This window comes from Malania oleifera, chromosome 3, assembly GCF_029873635.1.
Source record: "Malania oleifera isolate guangnan ecotype guangnan chromosome 3, ASM2987363v1, whole genome shotgun sequence".
Lineage (NCBI taxonomy): Eukaryota > Viridiplantae > Streptophyta > Magnoliopsida > Santalales > Ximeniaceae > Malania > Malania oleifera.
The window spans coordinates 120257104-120263016 of record NC_080419.1 but is presented as its reverse complement, the minus strand read 5'-3'; positions in this window follow the sequence as shown (position 1 = coordinate 120263016).

Below are 5913 nucleotides of genomic sequence, written 5' to 3'. Positions count from 1 at the left end.
CTTTCAAGGATCTCAAAAGGCCTGATATACCGAATACTTAGCTTCCTCATCACCCCTTTCATCAGAGCAATTCTCAGGAATACCATATCTCCTGCCTTAAATTCCAACTCTCGTCGACGTGTATCAACATAACTTTTCCATCAACTCTGAACTGTCTTAATTCTTTCCCTGATCAACTCGACCTTGGTAGAGGTCTGCTGAACAAGTTCTGGACCCAATATTTACCACTCACCTACCTGATCCCAGTATAATGGAGATTGACACCGACGACCATACAAAGCCTTATAAGGTGCCATCTCTATGCTAGCTTAGTAACTGTTGTTATATGCAAACTCAACAAGCGGTAAATATCGTATCCAACTATCACCGAAATCTAGTACACAAGCCTGCAACATATCCTCCAACGTCTAAATAGTCCTCTCCGACTGTCCATCCGTCGCGAGTGAAAAGACGTATTGAACGTCAGTCACGATCCCAAGGCATCCTGTAAACTCTTCCAAAAACAAGATGTAAAATGCGGATCCTGATATGAAACAATAGAAATATTGACACTATGGAGTCGTACCACCATCTGCACATAAAGTTTTGCCAGCCTATTCGGAGAGTAGTTGACTCTAATTGGAATGAAAAATGTAGTCTTCGTCAGCCAATCCACTATAACCCATATATCATTCTGCCCATGCACCACCACAGGTAAACCCATCACAAAATCCATCGAAACGTGCTCCCACTTCCACTCAGGGATGTCGAGTGGCTGAAGTGGTCCTGCCGGCTTCTGATGTTCTGCTTTAATTCGCTGACATGTCAGACAGTGCTCTACAAAACGGGCGATCTCTCTTTTCATGTTGGACCACCAGAAAGATTCCTTCAAATCCTGGTACATTTTCGTACTACCAGGATGTACAGTGTAGAGTGAACGGTGTGCCTCCTCCAGAATAACCCGTTTAATCACAACATCATTCGGTACACAAACCCTGCCGCGAAATCTCAATATCCCATTGCCAGAGACATTGAAATCCGGCTTCAACCCCTTCTAAACTTTTTCTATAACCTCAACCAACTCTAGATCCCCCTTCTGCGTCACACGGATCCTCTCCTGCAAAGTTGGTTGTACCACCAAGCTAGCAAGAACAGCCTGATGGTTTCCTTCCACTACCTCCAAACTCAACCTTTCAAGGTCCATACAAATCTGATGCTGAACCTCCACTACCGAAACAGACTCATCCACAGACTTCCGACTCAGAGTATCAACTACAACATTAGCCTTTCCTGGGTGATAGCTAATAACACAGTCGTAGTCTTTAATCAACTCAAGCCATCTGCGCTGTCTCATGTTGAGCTCCTTTTGGGTGAACAAGTATTTAAAGCTTTTATGGTTGGTAAAAATCTCACACATTTCACCGTACAAGTAGTGCCTTCAAATTTTTAGTGCAAACACTACCGTTGTTAATTCCATATCATGCGCCAGGTAGTTCTTCTCGTATTCTTTGAGTTGACGAGAAGCGTAAGCAACTACTTTGCCTTGCTGCATTAGAACATAGCCAAGACCCTTTTTCGAAGCATCACTGTAAATAACAAAGCTATCATCACTAGATGGAAGAGTCAAAACTGGAGCAGTGACCAGTCGCTGTTTTAGCTCCTGGAAACTCAGCTCGCACTCATCCGTCCAATCATACCTCACGTTCTTCTGCATGAGTCCCGTCAAAGGACCTACTAAACTGGAGAACCCTTCAAAAACTGACGGTAGTAACCTGTATGACCCAGAAAACTTCTGACCTCCTGAACATTCTTCGTTCTCACCTAGTCCACTACTGCTTCAATCTTACTCGAGTCCATTGATACACCTTATTTAGACACTACATGCCCCAGAAATGCAATCTGTTCCAACCAGAGCTCGCACTTCTTTAGTTTAGCATACAACCTTTTATTCCTAAGCATTTGCAATACCAGTCTCAAATGAACTTCATGCTCCGCAGCACTCCTAGAATATATTAGGATATCATCGATAAATACCACGAAGAATTGGTCTAGATATTCGTGAAAGACCCTGTTCATCAAATTCATAAATGTTGCAGGTGCATTAGTCAAACCAAAAAGCATAACCATAAATTCAAAATGGCCATACTGGGTTCGAAATGCAGTTTTCGAGACGTCCTCCGCTTTCACCTTCAGTTGGTGATACCCAGACCGTAGGTCAATCTTGGAAAAGATCTGCGTGCCCTGAAGCTAATAAAAAAAATTCATTGATCCTGCGTAGAGGATACTTGTTCTTTATCATCACCTTATTCAGTTCTCGGTAGTTGATGCACATACTCATCGACCCATCCTTCTTCTTCAAAAATAACACCGGTGCTCCCCAAGGAGAAACACTGGGTCGAATGTACCCCTTGTCTAGCAGCTCCTAAAGCTGTTCTTTCAAATCTCTTAATTTGGCTAGAGCCATACGATACGGAACTTTCGATATCGGCGCCATACTTGGAGCTAATTCTATGGCAAATTCCACTTTACGATCTGGAGGTAAACCTGGCAAGTCCTCTGGAAATACGTCGGGGAACTCGCACACTACAACAATCATCTCCAGTTTATTTTCTTCTGCTGGCGTGTCTTTCCCAAATTCCAGATACCTTTGGCACCCCCTAAGGATTAGCCTCCTAGTTTGCATAGCAGAAAGGATCTGTGGTGCAGAATTCACACACGACCCTAAAAACTGAAATTCCTATTCTCCCGGCGGTCTGAACAACACCTCCCTCCTGTGGTAGTCAATACTGGCATGACTGGATGACAACCAGTTCATCCCAAAGATAATATCAAAGCCAAACATGTCATACACCACAAGGTTGACTGGTAGCATCCTCCCTTGTATTTCAACCGGGAAGCCACGGACTACACTGCTACACCCGATTGCAGACCCGGACGGTGTAGCTACTACCAGTTCATAATCTAGCAATCGCACCTCTAATCCAAATAGTTTAACAAATCCACAGGAAATGAAAGAATGCGTTGCCCCAAAATCAAATAATACTACAGCTTTATGAGAAAGCATATAAATGATACCTGTGACAACATTGCCTGCGTTCTCAGCATCGGCTGAAGTCAGAGAATACCCCTAGCCTGGGCCGTACCCCCTTGCTAACCACCAAGATGTGCCTGAGTATTTACCTTGTATGGTTGCTACGAGATTGCACTATTCCCCCGCATCAGACAGTCTCTCATATGATGTCCTTGCCTACCACACCGCATACAGGCCCCCATAGACAACCAACACTGCCCATGGTGTTTCTTACCACACAATGAGAACGTTGAACACGTGCGGTGTTCTAGGACGTATCACCACTGTTCTTCTTCCAATTACCCTGTCCTGCCCCAGACGAAGAATTAGGAGGTGCTGGCCTTTTCTTCGAGACTTGAACCTCTAGGTCCTCTAGCAAACACTCCTCTACTACCGTGGCTTTATCAACCAACGTAGCAAAGTCCTGCAACTGCAAGATTGCTGTCTGCTTATGGATCTCGCTCCTCAGACCCCTCTGGAACTTCTAGGCCTTTTTCGTTTCGTCCGGTATCATGAATGGAGCGAATCGAGATAGCTCCTAGAATTTGGCAGCATATTGGCTGCACTGACAATAACTCTTGCGTCAGGTTCATGAATTCCTCCATCTTCGCGTTTCTAACCGTGACTAGAAAATAACATTCAAAGAAGAGTTCTTTGAACCAGGCCCACGTCAACGCTATTGGTATTGGTCGATGCTCTTCCATCTTCTTTACAGACACCCACCATCTCTCAACCTCCCTTGCCAACTTGAATGTGGCGAAGGTGACTTTTTGCCTCTCTGTGTAGTTCAAAATATCAAGGATCTTCTCGATCTCTTGGATCCAATTCTCAACATGAACTAGATTTGCACTGCCCATAAAAGCCGAGGGCTTCAACCTGGTGAACTACTCAATAGAGCAACCCAACTCAGTCGTAGGACGATCCTGCCCCCTATTCGTTCACACTACCTCAGCCATAAGTTGTTGTGCAAAGTCACGCAACACACTAGTAGAGTCATTACCAGCCTTAGGGCTGGCACCCTCACTACTACTGCCTCCCACGTTGGCAGTGATATCCCTGGATTCCATCCTGAAAAATAATTATGAGAATCCATTAGAAGGGTAATAGCCTAAGAATTGACTAGTACTCAATTCCTTAACTTCATATTCCCAATATTGACATACTCCATTAATTTGACATTATCATTCGAACTCAAATTCCGCCCTTCTACTAGGAAACAAAATCGTCAATGGATTGCCGTGATTTTCGGAACCTTTCGACTGATCTAGAAAAACACAGAAGTCTATCAATGCATTTCCGTCGCTAGATATACAAAGCAAAATCCAAGGTCTTATCCTTGTCCTATACTCTGGTATATTCTATACTACAGAACTAGCAACTCCTAAGTCTTAAACGTATGCCTAACCAGACAGCATGCATCAAAACACACTTCCGACTGGTTAATGGCTCCGATACCAACTGTAATGACCTAGCCCTTTATACGGACCAGCCCCGTTAACCCAAATACAAAATACCTGTACCTGTTCAAGATACATAGACAACCCACCCTAAAAAGGGACATACGAGTGTAAACTATACATAATTACAATGTAAATGTTGCAGAAAAACATAAACATTCATTGGGATTTCTGCTAGAATTATACCGGAGTTTAGTATTACATCCTCAAGTACATAAATCCAGACATAGAACATAACCTGTTATTACAACCCTCCAAAAAGGAACTTCATCTAAATTTAATACATTATTTGAACGCTTACGTAAGCTAACCAAAAATAATCTCCCCAGTCCCTTTAGCTACTAGGACCGATGTACTGATGGACCTGAAAACAAAGGTTGTATAATAGGGTGAGACACTTCTCAGTAAGGAAGAAGGTGTTACAATAGTGTGTGACTACATATATGCATATTTTCATAAAAATTCATACATATGGAACATTTCTTTATAATACTATAACATATAGGATTTTTTTGCATATTCAAGTATTTAAATCATGCATATGAATATTAGAACAGCTGCCAGCTTGGTATGACAATTTTCCTGTTTACTCTTGTGGCACGGGTTGTGCACTGATACCTCTGATAATGTCCTATTCGTATAGACAATGCCGAGCATCTTCTATAGTCCAACTGCCCCCTGATTTATTTTTACCAGCAATTTACTAACTCTACACAGGTCGACTATCTTAAGTACCCACACTGATCTCTCATGTGTGATTGCACTGTACTGCCAGCATCGGAACCGTGCTTATAATAGTTTAGAGTATTTTTCAACCCCATCACTGAAGTTTTTCTAACTTCTTCACTGAAGTTTTTTTCCAACTTCTTTTGGTAGCAAGTTGTGGTTCCAGTATCATATATACAATTTATAACAAAATATAGTAATTTGTGCAATTCCAGTATTTTCACAAATTCAGATAATCACATCAGGCATAAACCAGCACACATCCGCTTGGTTTACCCTTTTTACAGTTACAGATCGGTGTATAACCGGCCTTTGTTTTTCCACATTTTAGTATAGCAAAATGGAACTTCAGTTCCTATATCTCATATACATAGTATAGAAAATTCATACCTTTCCATTTCAACATATATCACACGAGTTTAATCCAAAAAATCCACTAAATGATAAAGAATCTAGTAAACACTATTTAAATGAAAAAGAAAAGGATTCAAGCATCTCCTACTACAGTATAATTGTAAATAAGTAATTTTTGTAAAATTTGGAGACCATACGCCAAAATCTTCGTTTTTACCAAAAACCAAAATCGTAAAATCGGCATTTCTACTCGGTAGAATTTGGCAAATAAACAGTGAAATCATACATATAAGCATAACCTAACTTTTTAGCGGTTTAGTTTTCAAA